The 20,179-nt window shown below is 33.7% G+C and overlaps 1 protein-coding gene across 2 annotated transcripts in view; it reads right to left on the reverse strand.

Annotated features, from left to right (window-relative positions):
• Positions 1–20,179, reverse strand: part of Pde9 (phosphodiesterase 9) — a 167,880-nt gene that overhangs the window by 67,310 nt on the left and 80,391 nt on the right. The window contains exon 4 of one of the 2 annotated variants that reach the window (XM_076536120.1): positions 16,713–16,778. The exons of the other annotated variant lie outside the window; for it this stretch is intronic. The gene's annotated coding sequence lies outside the window, so the exon portion shown is untranslated. The remainder of the gene's footprint in view (positions 1–16,712; positions 16,779–20,179) is intronic. 2 annotated transcript variants of the gene reach the window in all.

Raw genomic sequence — 20,179 nt, forward strand, 5'->3', positions numbered from 1 at the left:
GTTCAATCAGTGTCATTAACTATGTATTATTACTCTTACAAGAAGAGATACGGAGGACGACATTGCAACACAGTAACGTAGATAAATTACCGCCAGATAACTAATCACTCGACAGTAGAAAGAAGAAAATTACAATAGCGTTGATAAATCATGAACCCAGTTCTTAAAAATTCTTTTCTGTCAGCAATACCGATTACGAGTAACAGCGGAATGAAACAAACTACCTTCTTAGAAGATTAATCGCAAGTTGCTAATTACACAAATTGTCGAACAATATTTAAAATGAAATATACAATATTTTTGATTAAATATAATTCATAGTGTAATAAAAAATATAACATAATAATTGTATACAAAAAGTAAAAAATATCGACAAACTTACCTTGAAGTCACTAAAGTTTCATATTCCTAGTAATAATTCCAACGTAACACACTATCAAACACTAAACTATCAACAAGACCGCCAATATTGATCTCACTATGATTTCCCGCCAAAGTTATTTCTCCATAAGTACCTATCACAAGCAGTAGGTATTACAGATGTAAAGGCAAGATTTAAAATGGGGGTTTAAAAATAAGTCGCGTTGACACGAGCAACGTCCAGACGATCTTTCGCGAGCAAAAGTCCCTAAGCAGCGAGAGTCGGTTCCTCGGCGATGACTTCCATCGGGATGACTCAGGGAAAAAGGAAACGTGCTAACGAGTCCCGGTCAGCATTAATTGTAACATCCTCCCGACGGTGGCGGACTGCTTCCGTCACACGATCGTCTCTCCTCTGAAACGAAGGAAGCTGCCAAGACGACCTCAACGCCCACGCGGACCGACTATAGGCCCTTTAGAGCCCACTGGTTGACATCTTTCAACCACCGGTGACGAACAAATATATTGTAAATTGGCCTCAATTTCGTTTGGATATTTTGATATTGATGAATTTCTTATTTTTTGATTCTTGGATTACATATTTTTGAATTCTTCAAATAGCTGTGTACCTAAGTTTCGAAATGTTTAATGTTCTGCAGCCTAACCTTGGTCTTCAACTATCTGTATCCCTAAATTTGTGAGTCTTCAATTTTCTGGAGCCTATAGTACCTGGATCATCAGATAACTGTGTACCTAAATTTTTAAGTCTTCAATCTTCAGCCTACAGTACCTGGATCTTCAAATATCTATGTCCATAAATTCTCAAGTGTCCAAATTCCTTAGAACATGAATCCCCAGATCCTCAAGAAAAAAATATGAAATCTCTAATACCAACGATTCTAAATTCTCCAAATCTCTGCATTTAGGAAATCTGTACATCCCCAAGTACCAACGCCCCTAGCTTCCTAAGTCTCCAAATCTCTATACTCAGAAAATCTTTAGATCTCCAAATACCTATATCCCTAAATTCCTAAGCGTCAAAATTCCTTAGAACACGAATTCCTAAATCCCCTAATACTAACTCCCTAAATTCCTAGGTCCCCAAATCTCTACACATGGGAAATCTCTACATCCACAAACACTCAGATCCCTAAATTCCTACGTCTCTAAATTCCTGAGACCACAAATCCCTAAATCCCCAAATACAAACCTCCCTAAATTCCTAAGTTCTTCAAATTTCTAGATTTCGAAATATCAACCCACATCCAAATATCTATACTTAATTACGTGAAACTACTAAAACAACATGACATACTCGGACGAAGCTCTGGAACATCTGATAATCAGATTAGATGAACTGGATTAACCATACTCTCAAAACCGGTAATACGAAAAATACATGAGAAAATCTCGCCGAATAGGATTTCGTATTTCTTTTCCTAAGTAAGAGCACCGTATATCCGCTTTAAAATTGAGGATCACCGGAAGATTTCCATCGTCAGATTGGCGAGAGTCAAACATTAAACGGAAGATCCTTTTACCGAGGATTATTGTTACGATTATTGTGATTCGAGACGATCGATGTTAAAACGTAATCGAGTTAAGAAGGTGGTCGGTCGAGGAAATGAAATTTAATTGAGAGTGAAGTTTCCTGGGTCTCGATGCAAATTTTGCGATAAACGAACGCATACTGGCGGGGTTTTATGATAATACGCGCTGTGAGGACGAGCTTTGAGTCAATGATACGATTTAAATTTCTCGTATTTAACATGCAGCAGAGTATCAAACACTTAGCAGGAAGATTAATATTTCGATAAACTGTAAAAATCGTATCTTAATATTTCTTATTTGTAGACTCTAACAAGAAGTTATTGCTGGGATTCGACTTTTTGTGCAATTTTATTCTGATATAAATAACAACAATAATGCAAGTTTTACTTCTTGACTAATCAAATGGTTTTATGATCTGTCGTTTGGTTGGATAAGAGATTGGATACTTGGAAATTTTAAGTTCGAAGATTTGTGAAGTTGAAAATTTAGGAAACTGGAAGATTTGGGATTTGGGATTTGGAAGATTGGAGATTTGATATTTGGAATTTTGAGAATTTAGGGTTTAGAGATTTGGTCATTCCAAGGTTAACATTTAGAAATTGTGGAATATACTAAATTTGAGAACCTGAGAACTTGGAGATTTGTAAAATTTAAAAATTTGGAATTCCAAGCCACTGAATCTGTAGAACCTGGGAACTTGGAACTCGAGAAACTCAAAAATTCATGATTCCAAAATTTACAAATTCTTGAACTGAAAAATTGAAACACGTGTGACTTCACGAACTTCGACAACACAGACCTCCATGAGGATCTACATAGTTAAAAATCCGCAAATTTCTGAATGAACAAAAATTATCCGAGAAATGAAGTATCCGTAGAATTTGACACGGCAAGGTTGCAGGTGGAATGTTGGTCGCATTCCACAGATATTAATTCCCGGTCTATAGAATATTTCAAATATTGATTATCCACAATATTGTTCCGAAAAGAATGACATTGTATCGAAAAGAACGTCAATCAACGGTGGTCGAGGAGCACATTGAACGTTTCGTGCGTTGGCGCAGCAGTCCGGCTGGACAGACCGCATTCTGACAACGCGTTAACGCAATTGCAGATCGGATGTGCGCGCAGGTCGCCACCGTATCCGGAGAATCGACGAATTTCCAACAGAATCGCGTCATGTCGGCACGGCTTTAAGTGCATTACGCAGTTTACGAGGCAGTAGCACTCTCGTTCCGGATACAGGTACCGTAGCCATTAAATTCAACGCACGTCAAACAGTGCTGCATGCGGGCACGGGACAAGTAGCACAAACGGTTGCCCTCTTCTTTCTGCCACGGGGATTCATCGTGTACAGTCGCGTTTTATTGCATGCACGCCGATAAAATTCAGCGGAGTAATATCCCCGTTGATAAACTTTATCGAGGAAACGTACAGAACGATCGTGAAACGTTCGAGGCGTCGTGTGTCGCGTTACGTGCCGTTTCGCATAAATTTCGCGTTGCACTTCCAAGAGGACCAGTTAAAAAGCTGTCTCGTTCGTTTGAATTTTGAAGAAGACGGAAGATAGATGAACGTTTAACCCTTTGAGACACGCTCGTGTATATTTTATACACGCCGGGCGAGCTTCTCTTTGACATGCATCCAGGGATTTTTAGTTTCTACCTTGACAATTTCGTTAAGGGTTGTTCGTGACTGATGGAGTATTGTTCGAATAATTTAAAAATATTAGCCTGGTGATTACATTTTGGGTTGCTCGTTGTGAATTGTAATTCCTAATTGTTAAAAGCATGATTTTAACTGGAAATTATTTGAATTCTAGGTTTAACATTATTTCAATTTAGTATCAATTTATAATTCAATTTGATGATAGAATTGTAAGTCCACTTGGTGTCATTCAAGTTACTAATTCAAATTGATGCTACCTCATTCGATAAAGTCTTAAATAAGTTTACCTTCACCTTGTATATCTCATACGAATACAAAATATATTTTACGAATTTGAAAAAATCGTGCAACTGGTTAAATAAAAAGTTACCCACTTGCCTCTATTGCAATTCGCCTGTGCTACTTAATCAATTCGACAGTAAATATTAAAAGAAATTTAGCCATAGTTTATCCACTCAATAATCTTTCTTGATTCATTCGCGATCACGTTTCTCGTCTCATCACAGCGCTACTACGCGGGAGACAATCAAGCGTGTGGTTTTCTCTACAAACATACTTAATAGATCCCGAAGTACGCGTGAAGCGATTAAAGCTTGCTTCTAGAAGCGGAGCGTGTGTACACGCCTCGAGGAACATTTTCATTCGCCAACGGTACACAAGCGAAGAAATCTAAAGTCGAATCGAGTAATATCGATGCTTTCTTAACCTTGTGGATCAAAAATAACCTCTCACCAAAAATAATTATAACGATAAAACGTAATAACTATACAATTTTCTAATTTTTGCTACATTTCGTAACAAACAAAAACCTTTCTATTTATGAACATTCGAGGTAGAAGTTACAATAAATTTTCGGGATAATAAGAAAGGAAAGAAACTAGAACATGGTTTTCTTCTTTACCTTTTAGTGCAACTGAGGGTCACCAGAGAGTAAAGATAAAATGAAATCTTGAGTGGAATTCCCTGTGGTACAAAGGATTATTTCGTTGGCTTTGCGGTACTTAGTACAGTAAATTTTTCCTGCTGAAAACAGAAACAAATTTTCCCTTTCATTTGTTAAACGATGCACCATAATTTTCAGCAATGTAATTTTGCTTCTACCTAAGTGCACAAATTACTACACAACCTTCTAACAGCTGGTATATACTTAAAATAACCATATTATTCTGCCAGTATTATCTCCTTGAAAACATAAATATAAAATCTTACTATAAAGTCTTACCTCTAGTTTTTAAAACTCATGTCGAATTTCGAAAATTTCAATCATGTTAAAGTTTAAATGATTTTACAATAACAGCAATAACCATAAAATGCATTAGACTGCGAAAAAGAAATCGCAAAATCTGATGTAATAACTATTTTCAAATAAACATTGCAAACTGCTATTCTTATAAACCTGATTGACCAAAATTTTTAAGAACCTGTTAACTTATGCAGGTCCTCTCACAATAAAATGAGGCTCTAATGTAAAACATTAGCACATCGTTACAGAGATATAAAAACCAGAAAGTGTACACAGTTTTAACGAAATATCGTATGCAGATTATAGCACGTGAGTGTACGAATGGACATTCGTGCTCGATCGTGTTAGCTAGCTCGAGGGTTCGCATGAAATAAGCACACGAAACAAACATCGATCGATAGCCGTTTCAACGACCATAAATGCAAACTTTCAGTGCAAACAGGGTTTTAAAGAAAGCTTCGATGTAAATGCTTAGACGTGACGAATCGCAAGGAAAACTAACCAGGAAAACAATTTTCTTGAAAATACACGCCAAGAGAGAAGCAAGTATTCACATGCTTAGTTGCAGTTCAAATATTTGGATAAGAGAAATATTGTGATTATGCGAACGGGGAAAACAGGATTCTATGATTCTAAGATTCCCTGCTTGAATATGTATGTGTTTTCGATATCACAATTTTGAATTAATCGACTCGGGTATTTATGTTGGTTGAATTTGATAGTGAATGATTCAGTTGGTCAAAATTTTTTTAAGTTGAAGTTTCAAACTTATGGCGATTTCATCTTAGTTGAGTGATGAGGAAATTAGGATTTTGTGTTTAGAAAGGTGGAAATTTAGAAATTTGATAATTTGGTCATTTGAAGCTTTATAGTTGGACAGTTTGATAAATTTTAATTTGAGAGATTTGGAGATTTGGAGACTTGGAAATTTAGGAATTTGGGGATTTGGGGATTTGGGAATTTGGGAATTTGTGAATTTGGGAATTTGGGAATTTGGAAATTTGGAAATTTGGAAATTTGGAAATTTGGAAATTTGGGAATTTGGGAAATTGGAAATTTGGAAAATTTGGAAAATTTGGGAATTTGAGGAATTGAGAATTTGGAAGTGTAGAAATTTGGAAATTTGGAACGTTGGGAATTTGGAAATTTGGAAATTTGGAACATTGGGAATTTGGAAATTTGGAAATTTAGAAATTTGGGAATTTGGAAATTTGGAAAATTTGGAAATTTTAGAAACTGAGAATTTGGAAGTGTGGAAATTTGGAAATTTGGAACTTTGGAACATTGGAACTTTGGAAATTTGGAAATTTGGAACTTTGGGAATTTGGAAATTTGGAAATTTAACGCAATGAAAATATAAAAATGGTCCAATACAAAATTTTTAAACTTTCAAACACAATTAAGACGACTGAAATCAGCAGAATTCGATTCAACAGGTTTGAAACCTTAATTTCATGTGAAGGGTTTTATCGAGTTTACAAGAAGCTTTTTGAAACTCAACGAAGTTTTCTCCTCCGAATGACATAGTCTTTCCGCAAGAGTCGAATATAAAATCACTTTAAACCTTCTATCCCAGGAAATGACGCGGGTAGGATTTCAATTTAGCTTTGTTACAACGAAGGAACGTCGAATCCCTGCTTAATTTACCTAAAGCTATTCTCAAAAATATCCGGATCATCATTGAATCAATTTGAAAAATTTTGTAACTTCTCCAAGACAATATCCATAAAACAACCTACAACACTATTACTTCACTTATAAATTTAAATATTTTCAATCACATACTTTAATGAATAAAATTACAATCCAATTTCAGTTTCATCTAAATTCGATCAAAATTAAATACAGATATTGTACATATCTTTATCTTGTTCCTTAATCTTGAACATATATTTAAATATTTCTTCCATTTCACTGTATAATATGAGGCATTTTAATAATCTGTTTCATCAATTCCAATATCGTTGCCTCGAATCGTCATTCTCGACAATGGTATTAATAAATTCATATCTTTTCTGTAAACAGCAAACAATGTGCATGGATATTGAATTGCTGATATTGCCGATATTCAATCGACTATAAGTTCAATCAATTTCTACTTAGAGAAATTAATATTCATGGGAAGGTAATATTACACGTATTTCAATTATGTGAACAATATGAAATTCATTGTTCTCATTTGGAAAAATTTGTGTGTGTTTCAATATTTGAACATTTCTAAATCTGTTGGATTGAACGTTTGAAAATTTGGGAATTTGTTGGATTGAATGATTGAAAATTAGGGAATTTGGCAATTTGGAAAATTGGAACTAGGGAATTCGGGTACTAGAGAATTGGGAGACTAGGGAATTTGGAAACTAGAGAATTGGGGGACTAGGGAATTGGGGCATTAGGGAATTTTGGAATTAGGAAATTTGGAAACTAGAAAATTGGGGGACTAGGAAATTTTGGAACTAGAGAAATCGGAAACTAAAGAATTGGAGTACTAGGGAATTTTGGAACTAGAGAAATTGGAAATTAGGGAATTGGAAACTAGAGAATTGGGGGATTAGGGAATTTTGGAACTAAAGAAATTGGAAACTAGGGAATTTGAAACTAGAGAATTGGGGGACTAGCGAATTTTGGAACTAGAGAAATTGGAAACTAGGGAATTGGAAACTAGAAAATTGAGGGACTAGGGAATTTCGGAACTAGAGAAATTGGAAACTAGAGAACTGGGGGACTAGGGAATTTGGGAACTAGGGAATTTGGCAATTTTTAAATTAGGTAATTGACGAATTTGGGAATTTGGAAATTTGGTAATTTAGAAATTTGCAAATTTGGTAATCTGGTAATTTAGAAATTTGGAAATTTGCAAATGTAGAAATTCAGAACTAAAAAATTCCTCAATTCGAAAATACCTACATAACTAAATTACAAAATTTCAAAACTGCAAACCCACAAAATTTATCAAATATAAGAAATGAAATATAAAAGTTCATAATCTCCTTAATTACCCAGAAACTTCGACAGCCCCAAAAAAAGTGAGGTCATCAATATTTGATACATTGAACGAAAGAAATTAAGGTATCTTTTTCCCCAAAGCGTGACCGTGTCCAAAAATTGTTTGGAGCACGACACGTTGATCGATCGACACGGTGAAATTCAGTGTCGTGAGTTGATCGAATCACGCGAGCAGTTTCCACGCCGATATAATGAACATCAGGGGCCACGTTTGGGGTTGCAATAATTTATCGATCGGCGCCAGGCGTTTTCGTGTCGGAGTTAATTGCAACGACGTATGTTGCGTATACGGGGAATATTATTATAACAACGGACCGCTTTTAATTGGACAGCCGTGTTGTTTCGGGGATTTTTCGACGATGTTTGACTACCTGACGTTGCAACCGGGGATAAAATTGTTTTGTTCTGTTTGCGTTCGTAAACCGCAGAGTTCGATGAAACATTGCGGTTTTATTGTTCGATCAATTTTTCGAGGCATTTGCAGTCTCGTGGACTGTGAAATAGATATTTAAAGCGATATCAAACACGAACATGTAGATGTATGGTTATTGGTGGTTTTGCAAGTTTCAGGTCTGTTAGTGTAATGGAAATTGAATTTTTTCTTCTTTTATCTACGTTTCATTTATCGAGTATAATAATTGGTTTTGGATAACGCAAAATGTTTGCGTAATTGAGATCTTGTTGTTTGTTGTTAATAGATTTCTAAATACCTGGATCCGTAGATTTGCAGATAGTTAGATACCTAAATCATAACATACTTAGATATCTAAATCCTCAAATAGTCAGATACCAAGATACCAAATTTAAAATAGTTAGATCTGTGGTTGTACATCTACAGATACCAAGATGGCTAGATACATAGATCCCCAGATACCTAAATACCAAGATAACTAGATTTTCTCCAGGCACCTGTGTACTTAGATTCCTACGTCCTTAGATTATCACAATACTAGGATTTCTATGTATGTACATTTCTATATCCTCAAATTGCGAAACCCTAAATTCAAAGATCCTTCAATCCCTACGTTAATGTATCTACATATCATATATTAAATTCTATGTTTCTTCCTGGATTTCCACATTCCCAGATTCTTACATCTTATTCTGTTATTGTCATGTTATTAAATAAATAGATATTCATATTCATAAAAAATGAATGAATGGGTATTCATGTTCAGATATTACGTATATTATTGATTGATTGATTTATTTTATAAAAGCCTCAACAGCTACTATCATTGGCCCGAATGTATATCATTAAACATGATTAAACAAATTCCGATATCCCCGTTATTAAACTGATCTCAATATTTTCATAAGTGTACAAAACGAGTATCAATATTTTCCTAAAAGCACCGAGCTATCAATCACTTTTTTAGCTACATACACAACACCGTTCCCTACACCGCCATTTGTGAGCCACATTCGATGGCGTTTCATTACGGTCTCGAATGCTATTTCTACGTCATATATGTGCAACGTCAGTACGTTAAAGTGGTCTAGTAAGTAATTCATTTGACGGAAGGCTGAAATTATTCATCCTATATCAATCGAAAGCGTGGCGCGCGCAATTATCGAGACAAAGAAACACGGGAATCGACTTCCGGAACTTTTTCGGCAGAAGAATGTTGTTCCATCGCTGTCTAATGACACGGTAACTATTATGATTAATTCTTCGATTAATAAAGCCTGACGTAGGCAGACGTTTCTATTTCTCGTTGACGTTTATAGAACGCTATCATCGATCTCTCGCATCGTTTTGTTTCCTTTAGAGACGTCAAATTTATTCGTTCGACGTCGGACGAAGTTGCACGATGAATTGCGATGAAACCATCCCGAAAGTTTCGACGGTTGAAGCGAAATCGGAGCGGCAGATTTCTGGAAACTCGAACGGACAACTTCCTTTTGTGGAATCGACAGGAAAGGTAGCTCTCTTTTTTCGTTTGTTCCGCTGTCATGATTTAATTCGACAATTTTCTTGGCGGGTTTCGGCTCGAAATTGCGGAACCTGACTTCGAACAATCGACTGGGTCTTCCGTAAAACAGATCAGGTTAACCATTCACTTCCAAACAAATTTAAGGCTTGTTTCCCATTAGACATGATTTTATTTTAAGGGAATCACAGATTTTTACGAAATGCAATATTTAGTAGCACGTGTTGTGTTAAAGTGGATTTGGAGTAATAGAAAATAAAAACGTTAAAGATATCTCGTAGCTGATATCAAATAAAACTCAAATAAAATATCAAATAAATATAAAACATTTATATCAAATAAGAAATTTGAGAAGCTGCCCATTTGAAAACTTAACAATGTTTAAAATTTAAAATTTTACAAATTTACAAAGGCAGAAAATTCGTGGATGTAGAAATGACAGAAATTCGGAAATCCGAAAACTAAGTCCTCGAAATTTGAAGAATAATAAAATTTCCATCCACGTACAAAGAAAATCAGCGTACGTCGTCGAACGTTCATTTCGTTGCAAGTAGGTTAAACGTTGAACTGCGGCGAAATATTAAAGCAAGCCACAAACGTATTTTAATGAAAGCACCCTTCACTGTTATGGAAGCTACTCTTCAGTATGGTGTGCGAGCATCAAAGGAAAAATTCGAGATCCGGACGGATCTCCCTTTTATCTTTAAATTATGTATCCCAAAGCCTAGCGAAAGGACAAAGGATCTCGTGTCCCCGGGCCACATGGAAACGAGACTAAACGCGCGATCCTCTTCACGAAAATGCGTACTGACCTTTCGTTCATTTTTCTTCTCGTGTGCGTGTCGTTTATTTTATGCGATTCGTTTCTTTTCGAACCCCGCAATTTTCTTTCATCAAGAAAATAGTCTTTATGGCTTTCGAGGATACCGCGGATCTTATAAACTTTATTACGTTGCTCTTCATTTCTTCGAAGGATTTTTTCTTGTCGACAAACAACTTGTGGAAATGAGTTTCCTACCGCACCGATTCTTTAAATAAGCTGTTTTACCGGGTAGAACCTTCTTTATTCTCTTTGGTATCGCTATTTTTATTATGGAATTTCGATCTATTCTTTTCGGTTACTTATGAACAGGTTGCGATAAATACACCCTATTCATGATTGATCGCGTGATCTTTCCGCTAAGAATTCTTAGCACGCGAGTTTTATGGTCTTTTAAATCTCTGTTCATATTTTGTGAATTACGTAAAAATTCCACAGTTTCGATGTTATACGGAAATCGCTTATTTTATGCGCATTTAATTTTTAAACAGATTCTGTATTTAATTTTATGAATTGTTCCATAAAAGTTCCGGAATATTTCATTTTGTAGACATCCCTTATTTTATTTATATTGAACTTTTAAACAGATGCTGTGTTTAATTTTATAAATTGTATCATAGAAGTTTCGGAATATTCCATTTTAATTATCCATATTGTTTACATCCCTTATTTTATACATATTTAATTTTTAAAATTGATTCTGTGTTTGGAATTATTGTATAACTCCATAGTATTCCATTTTATGTAATAAAGTGACCATCCTTTATTTCATGTATGTTGTATTTTTAAATCGATTTTCTGTTTAATTTTATGAATTTTTACATATGTGAAGTTTTCAATATCATATGTGACATCCCTCATTTTATGAATATTTAATTTTTAAACAGATTCTGGGTTTAATTTTATAAAGTGTTCCATAGAAGTTCTATAATATTTGATTTTATGGACATCCATTTTATGTATATTTAATTTTTAAATTGATTCTGTGTTCAATTTTTTGAATTATTGTACAGTTCCGTAGTACAGCTCCATTTTGTGTAATAAAGTGGATATTTTACATTTAATTTTATGAATTTTTGCATATGTGAACTTTTTAATATTATACGCAAAAATCCCCTATTTTACGTACGTTGAATTTTTAAATGGATTCTGTGTTTATTTTCATGAATTATTGCGTAGGTGAAGTTCCTCAGAATTATATTGTACATTATTTTGCTAATCCATCGATGACGCACTTACATTTCATATTATGCAGTTTGTTACACAGTTAATTACCAACATTATTCAGCATTCATCAGCATATTTGGTTATTAGATTAGTGAATAATCGACAGGGAATTAACCATATCATTGTATTGTTCGATCAATACAGCATATTACAGCATGTGAAGAGCGCAATATGTTACGTAAACATGATTGAAATAATTAAGTTACATTGTATGTTTAAACATCAACTAGATTACTCATAGCACTCATTTCAGGTGATTAAAACGTTTAATTACAGCTCTTTACAAAATCTGTAAATAAACGATCTGGGAACTTTAATTCAAAGTTCAGTTGTTCAATTAATAATTTTCAAATTTATATAATTTCTATGTAATCGAATTTCAAAGTTTTGCATCTGGAAAGTTTAGAACTTCTTAAGTCCTGATTTTCTAAATTTTCGAATTTTTGAAATTATGAATTCCTAAATTTACGAATACCTAAATTCCAGAAACCTTTAAGTTTCAAATTTCTCAAATTCCGAATGGCTACATTTCAAAACTCCTAAATTCTACAATTTCCAAATTTCCAAATTTCCAAATTTTCAAATTTCCAACTTTCTAAATTTCTAAATTTCTAAATTTCTAAATTTCTAAATTTCTAAATTTCTAAATTTCTAAATTTCTAAATTTCTAAATTTCTAAATTTCTAAATTTCTGAATTTCCAAGTTTCCAAATTTCCAAATTTCTAAATTTCTAAATTTCTAAATTTCCGAATTTCCACATTTCCTAATTTCTAAATTTCCAAATTTCCTAATTTCCTAATTTCCTAATTTCCTAATTTCCTAATTTCCTAATTTTCTAATTTCCTAATTTCCAAATTTCCAAATTTCCAAATTTCCAAATTTCCAAATTTCCAAATTCCGAATTCCTAAATTTCCAAATTGCACAATTCCCAAATTACTAAATTACCGAACTCCTAAAATCCCTAATTCCTAAATTTCCACACTGGCAAAATTCCAATATACAAAATTTCAACGTTTCAAAATTTGTAAATGTCCAAATATGAATTTACTAATAATTATTATTACAATATAAATTACAGTATTAATGATTAAAATAAATACTATATCATTACATAATGATTCTTAAAATGACCATATGTCATATATAAAACAATTCTTCAAATGACCACAGTACAAATATCATTTTCAAAAAGAAATATTACCTCAAATCGTATAAAAACCCCAAATACCCATGAATAATAAAACCCCCACTCATCCCATAATAGAGGCATCGAATCGATTTAGGTCATGGAATGATCAAGGGATTGTCGATAGATTAATAGTTTCATGGTGAAATTACGAACAATAGAGAATGGCTCTCGTTAGCCGCATCAAAGGGAACCGATTTCTTTTTTTACATCATCGAACGGTCCCCCGGCTATGGTATTCATTGCAATTAAAGTGTATCGAACACAATTCTGATTCATTTTACGTGACTTTTATAACGTGACATTATTTCTTCTTGTTACGCGAAACGCTACGTTAATGAAAAGCTTGCAGCTAGAAATACGTAGGATTGCGCAGCCAAGTTAAATAAAGAGTCCCGTATAAAATGAACGTCGCTGTGTACCTTTTTGCCCGGGAAGTTCGTTTGTTTTAGCCGGCATTATTCGACGCCGGCAAACTTATTAGCGGCACTTTGAACAGCTTATTGAAATTAATATTTATTTTCTGTTCCCATGGGCTATCTTCCTGCTACGAGATTCGGGAAATCGGAATTAAGGGAGAATTAAAGAGCTTGTTCTTTCCGGACTTTTTAATATTTTGTTAACGAATGGAATTATAATAAGGGGAGTAATTTCATATCATTCAATGGTATAATAGCTACCTTAATTAAATTTTTTACTTCGTCAAAAAATTATAAAGGAACTTTTGCGTGGGTGCAGAGATAAACGTAAAATTAATAAATCTCATTCGGTATAAATTAGTTTGAAAGGTAATGGGAATTATGCATATGAAAAGTATTTTATTAATGTCTGCTGTCTGACTTGTTAATTATTTCGTATATTTAGGTAGTTGGATAATACATTAAAATACGATAACTTTATGCAATAAAGAAATTAGTGAAAATTATATTCAATTTATATAATAGCTGCACTTATAGGTATTTTCTCTTCTGTAAATCGAATAATATATTAATAAAAATATCATGTAACACGTGTTTTGAATTCGTTCCGATGTCCTCTAAAGCTACGAATAAAAAACATGTACATTCCTATTTAAAAAACCTAAGTTAACCTTGATTTGCCAAGAAAACAAACTGTTTTCATAATTTGCTTTACTAGTATCTATTGTGTACTTCATACCTTGCAAATATTGTCCTAAACTTTTTTTCGTAAGATGGCTGCAAGTGTTACAGGTAACACCCTGTATATTCTACCACCACCATCCACGAGCATCAAAAAATGTCGCCATTGCATAATTGATCCGACATTGATCGCACGACAATCGAGTCCAAGGTTCAATACGTCTGGAGTTAAAAAGTTCCAACAATTTTGTCGCTGAAATTCCTGTAATCAACCGAAGGTCCGATAATCTGGCGGTAATCAGCAACGAAACGTTGATTTCGTTCTCTGACCAATAATCCCAAATGGAAATGTCAGCAGAAAAGAAAACCGGATATTCGCGGTCTAAAAATGAGGATAAAGTCACATCTAGGGAGTGGAAGAAAAAGGAACAGATTCTGCCGGTTCACTTGTCACAATGGTACACGTAGCCGGAATTTTCCAATAAGATCGAAAAAGGGGGAAAAAAGAGACGAACCCCATCCGGCCGATCCGATCTGAAGCTCGGCACCGGCTTCATCCGGCAAATTGCAATCCTTCTTGCCCGACCATGGAAGATTAAGCATCTATTTTACAGGTGATTTCACGATGTAAAGTTTCGGCGTGCGGTAAAGCGTGAAAGCTCAGGATTCGAGCTCGAATCGATAAATAACCGTGGCACGAATAACTTCAAGAGATTTTACTTATCTAGGTGTCGAACAAACCTCGATGGTTAACTCTTTTTTTGATTATACGAAACTTTAAATTGTAAATGATGAACTGGACTCTGTTGTATACTAACAATTTTTACTTTTTGATATGGTACTTGTCTTTAAACGAGGTTATGTGGACGTAACATTTAGAATATAAGGATATAATAACATTTGGAATATAACAGTTTGTTATAAATTGAATTTATTTAGTTTGTGTCAAATTAATACTGTTTCACATTTTCATACAAATTCTATCATATGGTTTGTCTATCAATTTGTTCACATTTTTGTAAGGTTCTATGCTTGTTATAGTCATACTTGCTATGTAATAAAATGGCTGCTTACTAGTCAGGAGTTGAATGCATACCTTAATGCATGTTGATGTAATTTACACATTTTTCTTTGCAAATATTACAATACAAATGTATTAGAACATCTTAGAAGTTTGAAAAAAAAGTATCTTAAAATAAATTTCTAAATTTGAAAAATGGTTAATAATACATTTGTACTGATTATCAATTCAAGAATGCCGTTCACAATAAGAAACAATGAATGTAAAATAAAAATCTAATGATATCAATGTCTGTACTTTAATGACTGCATTTTGTATTCTCGAAAAAAGCACGCAGAAGGGATAAAAGAGACAGTAAGATTAAATGTACACTTTATTCTCACGTAGTAAAAGTATGAACAACAGTTAATTCCAGAGAGAGTAATTACAGTGCTATCAACGTAATGAATAGTTGCACTCTAAAGAATACGTAGTCTCGACAAAGTTTCTAATCGAATATGTCAACGTCGTGTCATTGTGGGCTAACAATTGAACAACACGTTATAGAAACACCCTATCATTATAGGATACCTATTCCAGTCATTATTAACAGTGGTATTCAAAACATTTAATTACTTGTGATAAAATTGGAGGATGGGGAATTGAATTTATGTTGAAGGAACGGATTATATTTGTTAGAATATATTATAGGTTAGAGTTTTCGTGTTAGTCAAAACATATATTCAACAATTTTCAAATTTTCGAATTTCTTAATGTTTAAAAAATCTTAAAAATAAAATACACATTCTATTCCTAACAATGCATGTTCCATATTAGTGAAATCGTACAACGATAAGCTGAATATCAAAGATATAATACTCGATATATAAAAGGATTCAGGTGTATCACTCAGAAAGGACTTTCTCAACTGAAAATAATCTTTGATTCTCCACGAATGGTCTTTCGTGTGTGACTAGAATTTGACCTCCCAATTTTTTAAAGGAAATAGAGCAATTTCCAAGAGCATGATCGATACCGAAAGTTGAGTGGAACTGTAATTATTAATAGCTGGCTATTAATATTTAAGTGCGATAAAAGTATTTTCTGTGAAGGGCTCCTGGACTTCTATAATGGATGCAGATATCAGTTATTGCGTGATAAAATAATCGATATCATCGTAATAAAAAGATAATTTTGATAATCATCTTTTATATCGCTCGACTTTTATATGATCAAGAAAAATTGTAATTAGAGCTGAGCAGAAGGTAATCTGTGCGACGATTAATGATTATGACTACGTGAAATCCAATCAGCAATTATGATTAATGAATAAGGGAAATGGTCGACGCGGTTGTGATTAAAAAACGTAATTAACGCGGAGGAATCGTTATTAACTTAATAATTATTAATCGGGAAAAGATTACATTCTTGTACGTCATTAAACTGATATAAATCTAATTTAACACTGATTGTTGGACACTTTGCGTGACCTGTCTCGATATATTAGTAAGAGGTCTAAGTATTGGGGATTTGGATACTTGCAAATTTGAGAATTTAGAGATTTGCAAATTTGGTAATTTATAACATATTATAATAATACATTATAGTCTTGACTTACCTGTCAAAATTATATACCTATAGCTGGGAACAGGTACCTAACCAATTTTTTCATAAAAACCAGCTCCTGTAAGGAGAACATTTCATTATTACATATAACATTTCACATGTGTTAATATTCATGTAATAACAAAAAGGTGTTAAAACTGAATAACTTGTACGCTATAGAATGCATGGATAAAGTCAGATACCCGGGTTCGCAGATGAATATTTATCCAACATTTACACGTCGATGATCAATTGGGAAAACACCGAAATACCATGCAAAGCCTGCAGAATATAGTATTGTGACAAATTCGTCAAATCCAAGAGATAAAAAAAAGTCATTTTATTGACACAATGGAGCAATTTTTAAACTCGAAATTCTTTACTCTTGCTGAATGGAAAATAAACGTGAATGGTTGTATGTTTGCTCACATTACAAACCGAAAATAAACATGTCATATTAATTGATTTTATACATTATTTCTTATCTTAGAAAAATCGTGTATTATAATAGAAAAATTGGTGTGGGATTTTATAGATTTGAACACCTTTTCTTATCGTAGAGAAATTAAATAATGTATACCTTTATTTTATGTTTATCATTGTTATAGAAATTGCACCCATTTTTTACCTCACATTCCCCTAGTACATACCTACTGCAATTTCTTTTGCACAACTCGCTAATAAACATCCAAGAAATTAAATAATGTATGCTTTTATCTTATATATATCATTATTATAGAAAAGATATCCTTTGTAGAAAAGTATCCTTTAATTCACTGTACCTCACATTTTCCCAGTACTACAATTTCCTTCATAAAACTTACAAATAGACATCCAATAAATTATCAATTCCATACAAAACGACGTAAATAAAACGGTGCGCGTATAAAATGTAATTCGCCTAATAAGTGAAAATACTAGCCTACAAAAGTAATAAAAGGTGTATAAAGCTCGATTACCCTGAAAGCTGTACGGCGACGGTGGATACGAGACGCCGACATTAGGAAGAAAAAACGATACAGATCTAAGTAAAAGAAAATCCGACATGAACGGTGTCGAAAGAAAATCTTAAGAAACGAGGAAACTTCTCGCGACAAAAGAGTCGAGATCGAGAAAGTGGAAGAACTCGGAATGTTATAGAAAGTTCAGTATGAAGAAAGTGATGGAGGTAAGGATACAATGAGAAAATACATGAAACGGAAACAACAATAAGTGCGGAAGAAGTTGGGGTATGTTTCATGTTGACAGTGGTTGCAGAGATGCTGTTATGTTGTCTCGAGTGCAATTAAATGTAATACGTTTTGGGTAATTTCTTCTGTATCAATAAATCAGGGAAAATCAATTTATACTTCTCTTTTTGCAGTAAACGTGGCACTCGAGTAATTTTTATGTTTAACATATCATTGAGATAGTCACTGTATATTTAAATTAAATCTCTGTGTACACATATATTTGCATAAAAAATGATAGTCTCTGCATATTTAAATTAAGTCTCTATATATATATATATATATTTGCACAGAAAATTATTTACAATTTATAATTAACTAAAATTGTCTATGACTTATTAATTCCAATATGATTTTTAATGAATAACATAAGGCAATTTTACTACATGAGGTTATTGATTAAATAGTTAATTGGTTCTGAAATAATTATTAATTATCCATTTCGCTACGGTGAGCTTTAGACGAAAACTGTTCAGTGAAACATTAATAGCGATATGATTAACACGTAATGACTGAGGGATTTAGAAAATTAAACATTTTGAAAATTAGGGATGTGGAAACTTGGAGTATTTAGGGAAAATTGGGCAATTTTGAAGTTTGGACAATAGTTTCAAATAATTAATACGAATATTTCTGATTAGGTAAGTGGACAAATTCTTAATAATATAAATGATTTGTACGGAAGATTAAGCATCACCTGGCTGATGTGACAAAATGTTAATAAAAAGTATATGTTCCATCTAACCCTTCGACTGAGCGTTTTCAAAGAAAATTTTAGGTGATCAAACCTTCAAGACATTCCACGACTCGAAGCAAAATTTTCATTCTGCCAGCATAGGAAACGTTCGAGATTCCGCAGAAGAAACTCGAACACGGAGTAAAGCAACAGGGCTGAGAGGAGGAAAGAAAGCGGAGGACAGCGAACGACGAGCACGACGGAAGAAAACAAACACTCGTTAACGAGGCGCATCAGGGCAGATTGAAGAGATTTCCTGCCGCGGTTTAGTCGACTGTTTCTCTCTGTCGTTCTCTTCTGTCGCTGAAACCCCGACGACGACCAAGACCAGAGGTTAATTTATCGAATTAAACGTCGCACAATTGCGTTACAAGTCCGGGACTTTTTGCTACCGTCCGTATATGTAACAACGCGAGCGTGTGTCCGTGCGCTTCTTCGCGCGGATCATCGTCTTCGGATCCGGATCGATCGAGACGAATAAGATTTTACGATCACGATACGCGATCGTGGAACGATACGTTCGCAATGGATTCAGTTAATTGGAGAGTAGAATTTTTGTTGCCTCGAGAACCAAGGACGGTGCTGTTAGATCGTGTGCTAGGGATATTTTGATATCGATGAGAATTGTGGAAAGACGTAATTCAATTCTGAGGGGAGGTGGAATTTGGTAATATGGGAATCTGGGGATCTGAGAAATTGGAAATTTCTTAGAGATCTAGGGATACAGAGATTTAATAATTTAGGGATTTAATGATTTTGGGATTTCGGGATTCAGAGACTTAGAGATTTAGAGATTTAGAGATTTAGAGATTTAGAGATTTAGGGACTGAGGGATTTAGGGATTTAGGAATTGAGGGATTTAAACATTTAAGCATTTGAAGATTTTGGGATTTGAGGATTGGGTATTTGGACATTTAGGGACTTAGGGATTTGGCAATTTGGCAATTCGGCACTTTGGAGATTTGGGGATTTGCAGATTTGGTGATCTGAGAATTTGGGGATTTTTTTGCTTATTTCAAAGATTTGCTGATTTTCAGATTAAGAAATTTAAAAATCTGAAACTTGGAGGACTTGGAAATCCAGGATTATGGAAACTTAAAAATTTTAAATAAATTTACGAATTTGATTAAACACCAATGTCCACGATTGCATATTTGCATTTATCAAACCCCCTAATCATTAAAAATAAATTATTAAAAAAAGAGCAAACTAATAACAGAAAAGATAAAAACTTAATATCATACATAATTTAATGATACAATACATAATTTAATTGCTTAAAGTGCACTATTCATTTCTCTAGGGATTTGTTCACCAGCGCATAAATCTGTTGTAAATCCACCATAACCGGTCTTGAACAGATCCCTGCAAAAGTGTCAAGTGACAAAGCGCAAATGAATATTGATATAAGGATTCAGAGATCGCAAGATAACCATTTTTTTGCGATTAAAATAAATTACTACGTCACTGAGGCCCTTTTTTTGTTACCAGTCACATTGAATACCAAGTTAATTG

The sequence above is a fragment of the Megachile rotundata genome, chromosome 1, assembly GCF_050947335.1.
Source record: "Megachile rotundata isolate GNS110a chromosome 1, iyMegRotu1, whole genome shotgun sequence".
Classification (NCBI taxonomy): Eukaryota; Metazoa; Arthropoda; class Insecta; order Hymenoptera; family Megachilidae; genus Megachile; species Megachile rotundata.